The sequence below is a fragment of the Salvelinus namaycush genome, unplaced genomic scaffold (genome assembly GCF_016432855.1).
Source record: "Salvelinus namaycush isolate Seneca unplaced genomic scaffold, SaNama_1.0 Scaffold8, whole genome shotgun sequence".
Taxonomy (NCBI): Eukaryota; Metazoa; Chordata; class Actinopteri; order Salmoniformes; family Salmonidae; genus Salvelinus; species Salvelinus namaycush.
Genome location: NW_024061530.1, coordinates 531469 through 545896, shown reverse-complemented (window position 1 = coordinate 545896; position 14428 = coordinate 531469).

Sequence of the window (14428 nt, the reverse complement as noted above, 5' to 3'; positions counted from 1 at the left end):
AGAGTACAGAATGAAACCTGGGCTTAGAAAATGTGAGTGTTGACTGCTGTGAAGAATATGACTAAGAATAAGTCTTAATTCAAGTTAAGTCAAAGTCAAAGACCACCATCATTACTTACTTGGTCATATTAAATATCAGCTGTAGTTCTACAGAAGCAGAAATCAGGGACACCAACGTTTACAAAGAGTTGCTTTGACAATGTGTGTGTGTGTGTGTGTGTGTGTGTGTGTGTGTGTGTGTGTGTGTGTGTGTGTGTGTGTGTGTGTGTGTGTGTGTGTGTGTGTGTGTGTGTGTGTGTGTGTGTGTGTGTGTGTGTGTGTGTGTGTGTGTGTAATTAATGGGAATAAGTGTGTTTTATATTACCATACAGTATAACATATGATCATTCAACAAGTCTCAAGTTACCTTAACTTCTCCTTTTGATACCTAGAAACATCTACATTAAATGAATTAGTGAAAAGTGAGTTAACATTCTAATGTGAATGATGATGATTTCTAATATTGTGTCTGGTTTCATCCATCAGATGTCTGTGATCTCACACTGGACCTAAACACAGTAAACAGACGCCTCTCTCTGTCTGAGGAGAACAGAAAGGTGACATGGAGGAGAGAGGAGCAGCCGTATCCTGATCACCCAGAGAGATTTGAGGACTGTGGACAGGTGCTGTGTAGAGAGGGTCTGACTGGGCGCTGTTACTGGGAGGTAGAGTGGAGTGGGATAATGGGGGCTGATATAGGAGTGACATATAAAGGAATCAGCAGGAGAGGAGGGGTTAAGGACTGTTGTCTTGGATACAATGACAAGTCCTGGAGTCTGTTCTGCTCTGACAACAGTTACTCTGCCTGTCACAATAATAATCTCACTACCATAGACGTCCCCTCCTCCAGCCCCCACAGAGTAGGAGTGTATCTGGACTGGCCAGCCGGCACTCTGTCCTTCTATAGAGCCTCCTCTGACACACTGACCCACCTGATCACATTCACCTCCACATTCACTGAGCCCCTCTATCCAGGGTTTGGGGTTCATGTTGACTCCTCAGTGTCCCTGAAATAATAACCTGACACACACACACACACACACACACACACACACACACACACACACACACTGGACACACACTGAACACACACTGGACACACACACACACACTCACACTGAACAGACACACACACACTGGACACACACACACACACACTGGACAGACACACACACACTGGACAGACACACACACACTGGACACACACACACACTGGACACACACACACACACACACTGGACACACACACACACAAACACTGGACACACACACTCACTGGACACACACACACACACACTCACTGGACAGACACACAAACACTGGACACGAACACACACACACACACACACACACACTCACTGGACACACACACACTCACTGGACAGACACACACACACTGGACAGACACACACACACTGGACACACACACACACACACTGGACACACACACACACACTGGACACACACACACACACTGGACACACACACACACACACTGGACACACACACACACTCACTGGACAGACACACACACACTGGACACACACACGTACACACACTCACACTGGACACACACACACACACACTGGACACACACACACACTGGACACACATACACTCACACTGGACACACACACTCACACTGAACACACACACACACACACACACTGGACACACACACACACACACTGGACACAGACACACTGGACACACACACACACACACACTCACCTGGACACACACACACACTCACACTGGACACACACACACACACACACACACACACACACACTGGGCGCACACACACACACACACACACTGGGCACACACACACACTGGGCACACACACACCCACTGGGCACACACACACACTGGAAACACACACATACTCACACTGGACACACACACACACACACACACACACACACACTGGACACACACACACACACACACACTGGACACACACACACACACGTACACACACTCACACTGGACACACACTCACACTGGACACACACACACACACACACACACTGGGCACACTGGACACACACACACACGTACACACACTGGACACACACACACACACACACACACACTCACACTGGACAGACACACACACACTGGACAGACACACACACACTGGGCACACACACACACACACGCTGTACACACACACACACGCTGGAAACAAACAGTCTGAACACGTGCACACACATACACAAACACTGGACACACACACACACACACATTGGACTCACACACAAACACGATGACACACACACATACACTGAACACACACACACACGCACACTGCACACACACACACACAAACACTGGACACACACACACACTCACTGGACAGATACACACACACTGGACACACACACGTACACACACTCACACTGGACACACACACACACTGGACACACACACACACTGGACACACATACACTCACACTGGACACACACACACACTGGACACACACACACACTGGACACACATACACTCACACTGGACACACACACACACTGGACACACACACACACTGGACACACATACACTCACACTGAACACACACACACACACACACACACACACACACACACTGGACACACACACACACACTGGACACAGACACACTGGACACACACACACACACTCACCTGGACACACACACACACTCACACTGGACACACACACACACACACACACTGGGCACACACACAGACTGGACACACACACACACTGGACACACACACACACTGGACACACACACACACTCACACTGGACACACACACGTACACACACTCACACTGGACACACACACACACACTGGACACACACACACACTGGACACACATACACTCACACTGGACACACACACTCACACTGAACACACACACACACACTCACACACTGGACACACACTGGACACAGACACACTGGACACACACACACACACTGGACACACACACACACACACATTGGACACACACACACACACACACACACACACACTGGGCACACACTCACACTGGACACACACACACACACACACACACACTGGGCACACACACAGACTGGGCACACACACACACTGGACACACACACACACTGGAAACACACACATACACACACTGGACACACACACACACACACACACACACACACACTGGACACACACACACACACACACACACACTGGACACACACACACACACGTACACACACTCACCTGGACACACACACACACTCACACTGGACACACACACACACACACACACACACACACTGGGCACACACACAGACTGGGCACACACACACACTGGGCACACACACACACTGGACACACACACACACTGGACACACACACACACTGGAAACACACACATACACACACTGGACACACACACACACACACACACACACACACACTGGACACACACACACACACGTACACACACTCACACTGGACACACACTCACACTGGACACACACACACACACACACACACACACTGGGCACACTGGACACACACACACACGTACACACACTGGACACACACACACACACACACACTCACACTGGACAGACACACACACACTGGACACACACACACACACACTGGACACACACACACACAAACACTGGACACACACACACACTCACTGGACAGATACACAAACACTGGACACACACACACACGTACACACACTCACACTGGACACACACACACTGGGCACACACACACACACACTGGACACACACACACACTGGACACACACACACACTGGACACACACACACACTCACACTGGACACACACACACACACTCACACTGGACACACACACACACACTCACACTGAACACACACACACACACACACTGGACAGATACACAGATACACACACACTGGGCACACACACACACTGGGCACACACACACTGGACACACACACACACACACTGGACACACACATACACTCACACTGGACACACACACTCACACTGAACACACACACACACACACACACACTGGACACACACACTCACTGGACAGATACACACGTACACACACTGGACACACACTCACACTGGACACACACACACTCACACTGGACACACACACACACACACACACACACACACTGGGCACACACACAGACTGGACACACACACACACTGAACACTTCACACACACACACACACACACACACTGGAAACACACACACACACACACTGGAAACACACACATACACACACTCACACTGAACACACACACACACACACACACACACTGGACAGATACACACACACACTGGACACACACACACGTACACACACTGGACACACACTCACACTGGACACACACACACACACACACTGGGCACACACACACACACACACTGGACACACACACACACACGTGCACACACTGGACACACACACACACACACACACACACACACACACACACACACACACTGGACACACACACACACACACTCACACTGGACACACACACTCACACTGAACACACACACACACACACACACACTGGACAGACACACACACACTGGACACACACACACACTGGACACACACACACACACACTGGACACACACACACACACACACTGGACAGACACACGCACACTGGACACACACACACACACACTGGACACACACACACACACACACACACACACACTGGACACACACACACACACACTGGACACACACACACACAAACACTGGACACACACACACACTCACTGGACAGATACACACACACTGGACACACACACGTACACACACTCACACTGGACACACACACACACACACACACACACACACTGGACACACATTCACTCACACTGGACACACACACACACTGGACACACATACACTCACACTGAACACACACACACACACACACACACACACACACACACACACTGGACACACACACACACACTGGACACAGACACACTGGACACACACACACACACTCACCTGGACACACACACACACTCACACTGGACACACACACACACACACACACACACACACACACAGACTGGGCACACACACACACTGGACACACACACACACTGGACACACACACACACTCACACTGGACACACACACGTACACACACTCACACTGGACACACACACACACACTGGACACACACACACACTGGACACACATACACTCACACTGGACACACACACTCACACTGAACACACACACACACACACACACACTGGACACACACACACACACTGGACACAGACACACTGGACACACACACACACACTCACCTGGACACACACTCACACTGGACACACACACACACACACACACACACTGGGCACACACTCACACTGGACACACACACACACTGGACACACACACACACTGGAAACACACACATACACACACTGGACACACACACACACACACACACACACACACACACACACACACACACACACACACACTGGACACACACACACACACACACACACTGGACACACACACGTACACACACTCACCTGGACACACACACACACACACACTGGGCACACACACAGACTGGGCACACACACACACTGGGCACACACACACACTGGACACACACACACACTGGACACACACACACACTGGAAACACACACATACACACACTGGACACACACACACACACACACACACACACACACACACTGGACACACACACACACACGTACACACACTCACACTGGACACACACTCACACTGGACACACACACACACACACACACACACACACTGGGCACACTGGACACACATACACACGTACACACACTGGACACACACACACACACACACACACACACTGGACAGACACACACACACTGGACAGACACACACACACTGGACACACACACACACACACACTGGACACACACACACACACACTGGACACACACACACACAAACACTGGACACACACACACACTCACTGGACAGATACACACACACTGGACACACACTCACACTGGGCACACACACACACACTGGGCACACACACACACACACTGGACACACACACACACTGGACACACACATACACTCACACTGGACACACACACACACACTCACACTGAACACACACACACACACACACACACTGGACAGATACACAGATACACACACACTGGGCACACACACACACTGGGCACACACACACTGGACACACACACACACACACTGGACACACACATACACTCACACTGGACACACACACTCACACTGAACACACACACACACACACACACACTGGACACACACACTCACTGGACAGACACACGTACACACACTGGACACACACTCACACTGGACACACACACACTCACACTGGACACACACACACACACACACACACACACTGGGCACACACACAGACTGGACACACACACACACTGGACACACACACACACTGGACACACACACACACTGGAAACACACACACACACACACTGGAAACACACACATACACACACTCACACTGAACACACACACACACACACACACACACTGGACAGATACACACACACACTGGACACACACACACACACGTACACACACTGGACACACACTCACACTGGACACACACACACACACACACTGGGCACACACACACACACACACTGGACACACACACACACACGTACACACACTGGACACACACACACACACACACACACTGGACACACACACACACACACTCACACTGGACACACACACTCACACTGAACACACACACACACACACACACACTGGACAGATACACACACACACACTGGACACACACACACACTGGACACACACACACACACACTGGACACACACACACACTGGAAACACTGGACACACACACACACTCACTGGACACAGACACACTGGACACACACACACACACTGGACACACACACACACTGGAAACACACACATACACACACACACACTGGACACAAACACACACACACACACACTGGACACACACACACACACTGGAAACACACTCACACTGGAAACACACACATACACACACACACACTGGACACAAACACACACACACACACACACACATTCACACTGGACACACACACACGCACACACACACACACTGGACACACACACACACTGGACACACACACACTGGACACACACACACACTGGACACACACACACACTCACACTGGACACACACACGTACACACACTCACACTGGACACACACACACACACTGGACACACACACACACACTGGACACACATACACTCACACTGGACACACACACTCACACTGAACACACACACACACACACACACACACTGGACACACACACACACACTGGACACAGACACACTGGACACACACACACACACTCACCTGGACACACACTCACACTGGACACACACACACACACACACACACACTGGGCACACACTCACACTGGACACACACACACACTGGACACACACACACACTGGAAACACACACATACACACACTGGACACACACACACACACACACACACACACACAAACACTGGACACACACACACACACACACGCACTGGACACACACACTGGACACAGTCACTGGACACACTGACACACACACACTGTACACACACACAGACTGGGCACACACACACACTGGGCACACACACACACTGGACACACACACACACTGGACACACACACACACTGGAAACACACACATACACACACTGGACACACACACACACACACACACACACACACACACTGGACACACACACACACACACGTACACACACTCACACTGGACACACACTCACACTGGACACACACACACACACACACATACACACTGGGCACACTGGACACACATACACACGTACACACACTGGACACACACACACACACACAGACACTGGACAGACACTGGACACACACACTGGAAACACACACTGGACACACACACACACACACACAAACACTGGACACACACACACACTCACTGGACAGATACACACACACTGGACACACACTCACACTGGGCACACACACACACACTGGGCACACACACACACACACTGGACACACACACACACTGGACACACACACACACTCACACTGAACACACACACACACACACACACACTGGACAGATACACAGATACACACACACTGGGCACACACACACACTGGGCACACACACACTGGACACACACACACACACACTGGACACACACATACACTCACACTGGACACACACACTCACACTGAACACACACACACACACACACACACTGGACACACACACTCACTGGACAGACACACGTACACACACTGGACACACACACACACTGGACTCACACACACACACTCGACAAACACACACACACACACACACACACTGGACACACACAGACTGGACACACACACACACTGGACACACACACACACTGGACACACACACACACTGGAAACACACACACACACACACTGGAAACACACACATACACACACTCACACTGAACACACACACACACACACACTGGACAGATACACACACACACTGGACACACACACACACACGTACACACACTGGACACACACTCACACTGGACACACACACACACACACACTGGGCACACACACACACACACACTGGACACACACACACACACGTACACACACTGGACACACACACACACACACACACACACACACACTGGACACACACACACACACACTCACACTGGACACACACACTCACACTGAACACACACACACACACACACACACTGGACAGATACACACACACACACTGGACACACACACACACTGGACACACACACACACACACTGGACACACACACACACTGGAAACACTGGACACACACACACACTCACTGGACACAGACACACTGGACACACACACACACACTGGACACACACACACACTGGAAACACACACATACACACACACACACTGGACACAAACACACACACACACACACTGGTCACACACACACACACTGGAAACACACTCACACTGGAAACACACACATACACACACACACACTGGACACACACACACACACACACACACATTCACACTGGACACACACACACGCACACACACACACACTGGACACACACACACACTGGACACACACACACACTGGACACACACACACACTGGACACACACACACACACACACACACACACACACACACACACACACTGGACACACACACACACACACACACACACACACACACACACACACACACACACTGGACACACACACTCACACTGGACACACACACACACACACTGGACACACACACACACACACTGGACACACACTCACACTGGACACACACACACACACACACTAGGCACACACACACACACACACACTGGACACACACACACACACGTACACACACTGGACACACACTCACACTGGACACACACACACACACACACACACACTGGACACACACACTCACACTGAACACACACACACACACACTGGACAGATACACACACACACTGGACACACACACACACGTACACACACTGGACACACACTCACACTGGACACACACACACACACACTGGGCACACACACACACACACACACACACACTGGACACACACACACACACACGTACACACACTGGACACACACTCACACTGGACACACACACACACACACACACACACACAGGACACACACACACACACACACTGGACACACACACACACACACTCACACTGGACACACACACTCACACTGAACACACACACACACACACTCACTGGACAGACACACACACACTGGACACACACACACACTGGAAACACTGGACACACTCACTGGACACAGACACACACACACTGGACACACACACACACTGGAAACACACACATACACACACACACACTGGACACAAACACACACACACACACACACTGGACACACACACACACACTGGAAACACACTCACACTCACTGGACACACACACATTCACACTGGACACACACACACACACACACACACACACTGGGCACACACACAGACTGGGCACACACACACACTGGACACACACACACACACTGGACACACACACACACTGGAAACACACACATACACACACTGGACACACACACACACACACACACTGGACACACACACACACACACACACTGGACACACACACACACACACGTACACACACTGGACACACACTCACACTGTACACACACACACACACACACTGGACACACACACACACACACACACTGGACACACACTCACACTGGACACACACACACACACACTAGGCACACACACACACACACACACTGGACACACACACACACACGTACACACACTGGACACACACTCACACTGGACACACACACACACACACACACACACTGGACACACACACTCACACTGAACACACACACACACACACTGGACAGATACACACACACACTGGACACACACACACGTACACACACTGGACACACACTCACACTGGACACACACACACACACACTGGACACACACACACACACACACACACACACTGGACACACACTCACACTGGACACACACACTCACACTGAACACACACACACACACACACACACACACACACACACACACACACACACACACACACACACACACACACACACTGGAAACACTGGACACAGACACACTGGACACACACACACACACACTGGAAACACACACATACTGGACACACACACACACACTGGACACACACACACACACTCACACTGGACACACACACACACACTCACACTGGACAGACACACTGGACACACACACACTGGACACACACACACTGGACACACACACACCTGGACACACACACACACACTGGACACACACTCACACTCACTGGACACACACACTCACACTGGACACACACTGGACAGATACACACACACTGGACACACACACACACACTGGACACACACTGGACACACACACACACTGGACACACACACTCACACTGGACACACACACAGACACACTCACACTGGACACATACACACACACACTTACTGGACACACACACACACACACATACACACACACAATGGAGAAACACACACACACACACACAGGACACACACACACATGCGTGTCTTCCTATAATTGTGACAATAACACCGTTAAAATACCAATGTGATAATTTTATATATATATATATATATATATATATGGACATACGCTCCATAGTTGTACAAGTATACAGGATATATTGTACTTTTCATAATAAAACATACTTGAAACAAGAAAAGCCTGTTAATTGTGAAAACAGTTTGGTTATTGATGTTACGTTTCCTCTGTCAGGTTGACGTTAACCTGCGACTGGTTGAAACATGAAACAAACATGAAATTAAATACAAACAATTAAATATGTAAAATTGAATTAAACAAATTGTACAACAGAGTGTTGTGATGCAGGGTTACTATAGCAACAGGGTGTTGTGATGCAGGGTTACTATAGTAACCGAGTTCACTCTCTCGCGCTCTCTTCTCTCTGCACTCTCACTCTGCTCTCTCTCTCCTCTCTCTGCTCTCTCCCTCTCTGCTCTCTCACTCTGCTCTCTCCTCTCTCTGCTCTCTCCCTCTCTGCTCTCTCACTCTCTGCTCTCTTTCTCTGCTCTGCTGTTCTCTCTTTTCTCTGCTCTCTCTTCTCTCTCTCTCTGCTCTCTCCTCTCTGTTCTCTGCTCTCTCTGCTCTCTCTGCTGTCTATCTCTGATCTCTCTTTGCTCTCTCTCTCTGCTCTCTCTCTCTTTGCTCTCTGCTCTCTCTGCTCTCTCTTTTCTCTCCTCTCTGCTCTCTCTGCCACCTCTCTCTCTCTCTCTCTGCTCTCTCACTAGCTCTTTGCTTTCTCAGCCTGCTCTCTGCTCTCTCTGCTTTCTCTGCTCTCCACTCTCTCTGCTCTCAATTTCTCTCTCTGCTCTCTCAGCACTCTCTGTTCTCTCTCTGCTCTCTTTCTGCTCTCTCTCTGCCCTCTCTGTTCTCTCTCACTCTGCTCTCTTCTCTCTCTCTCCCTCTGCTCTTTCTGCTGTCTATCTCTGCCCTCTGCTCTCTCTGCTCTCTCTCTGCTCTCTGCTCTGTGCTCTCTCTCTCTCTTTTCTCTATGCTCTGCTCTCTCAGCTTTCTCTCTCTCTGCTCTCTCAGCACTCTCTGTTCTCTCTCTGCTCTATCTGCCCTCTCTCACTCTGCTCTCTCTCTCTGCTGTCTGCTCTCTCTACTCTCTCTCTCTCCCTCTGCTCTCTGCTCTGCTCTCTCTGCTCTTTCTCTCTGCCCTCTCGTTTCTCTCTGCTCTCTCTCTCCCTCTGCTCTCTATGCTCTTCTTCTCTCTCTTTTCTCTGCTCTCTCACTCTCTCTGCTGTCTCAGCCTGCTCTATGCCCTCTCTCTTCTCTCTCTCTCTGCTCTCTATATGTTCTCTGCTCTCTCTGCTCTCTCTCTGTTCTCTGCTCTCTCCCTCTGCTCTCTCTGTTCTCTGCTCTCTCTCTTTCTCTGTTCTCTGCTCTCTCTCTCTCTTTTCTCTGCTCTTCCTGCTCTCTCTCTGCTCTCTCTGCCCTCGCTCTTCTCTCTGCTATCTCACTCTCTGCTCTCTCTCTCTGCTCTCTCAGCCTGCTCTCTGCTCTCTCTCTGTTCTCTGATCTCTCTCTCCCTCTGCTCTCTCTGCTCTCTGTTCTCTATTTTCTCTGCTCTGTCTGCTCTCTCTCTGCTCTCTCTCTTTGCCCTCTGCTCTCTGCTCTCTATGCTCTATTGCTCTCTCTGCTCTCTCTGCTCTCTCTGCCCTCTCTCTGCTCTCTCTCTCTGCTCTCTCTGCTCTGCTGTTCTCTCTTTTCTCTGCTCTCTCTGTTCTCTGCTCTCTCTCTCTGCTCTCTCTGTTCTCTCTCTGCTCTCTCTCTCTCTATCTGCTTTCTCTCTGCTCTGCAGCTCTTTCTCTTTTCTCTGCTCTCTCCTCTCTCTTTCTGCTCTCGTTCTCTGCTCTCTCTCTCTGCTCTCTCTCTTTCTGCTCCCGTTCTCTGCCCTCTCTGCTCTCTCTCTCTCTGCTCTCTCTCTCTGCTCTGCTGCTCTTTCTCTTTTCTCTGCTCTCTCTCTCTGCTCTCTCTTTCTGCTCTCTCTCTGCTCTCTCTCTCTGCTCTCTCTCTTTCTGCTCTCGTTCTCTGCTCTCTCTCTGCCCTCTCTGCTCTCTCTCTGCTCTCTCTCATCTCTCTGTTCTCTGCTTTCGCACTCCCTCTGCTCTCTCTGCTCTCTCTCTTCTCTCTGTTCTCTGCTCTCTCTGCTATCTGCTCTCTCTGCTCTGCTGCTCTCTCTCTTCTCTGCTCTCTCTGCTCTCTCTCTTTGCTCTCTCAGCCTACGCTCTGCTCTCTCTCTGCTCACTCTGCTCTCTCTGCTCACTCTGCTCTCTCTGCTGTCTCTCTCTGCTCTCTCTGCCCTCTGCTCGCTCTCTCTGCCCTCTGCTCTCTCTCTCTGCTCTCTCTCCCTCTCTTCTCTCTCACTCTGCTCTCTCTGCCCTCTCTCTTCTCTCTCTCTCTGCTCTCTCTATATGTTCTCTGCTCTCTCTGCTCTCTCTCTCTCTCTCTGCTCTCTCTGCTCTCTCTCTGCTCTCTCTCTCTGTTCTCTGTTCTCTGCTCTCTCTCCCTCTCTGATCTCTCTCTCTGCTCTCTCTCTCCCTCTTTCTATACTCTCTCTCTCTCTCTTTCTGCTCTTTCTCTCTGCTCTCTCTGTTCTCTCTCTGCTCTCTGTCTCTGCTCTCTCTGCTCTCTCTATCTGCTCTCTCTCTGCTCTGCAGCACTTTCTCTTTTCTCTGCTCTCTCCTCTCTCTTTCTGCTTTCGTTATCTGCTATCTCTCTGCCCTCTCGGCTCTCTCTCTGCTCTCTTCTCTCTGTTCTCTGCTCTCTCTCTTCCTCTGCTTTCTCTGCTCTCTCTCTCTCTTCTCTCTGCTCTCTCTCTTTCTGGTCTCGTTCTCTGCTCTCTGTCTTTCTGCTCTCGTTCTCTGCTCTCTCTCTGCCCTCTCTTCTCTCTGTTCTCTGCTCTCTCTGCTCTCTCTCTTCTCTCTGTTCTCTGCTCTCTCTCTGCTCTGCTGCTCTCTCTCTTCTCTGCTCTCTCTGCTCTCTCCCTTTGCTCTCTCAGCCTACGCTCTGCTCTCTCTGCTGTCTCTCTCTGCCTTCTGCTCTCTCTCTCTGTTCTCTCTCTCTCTCTCTCCCACTACTCTCTCTCTCTCTCTTCTCTCTCACTCTGCTCTCTCTGCCCTC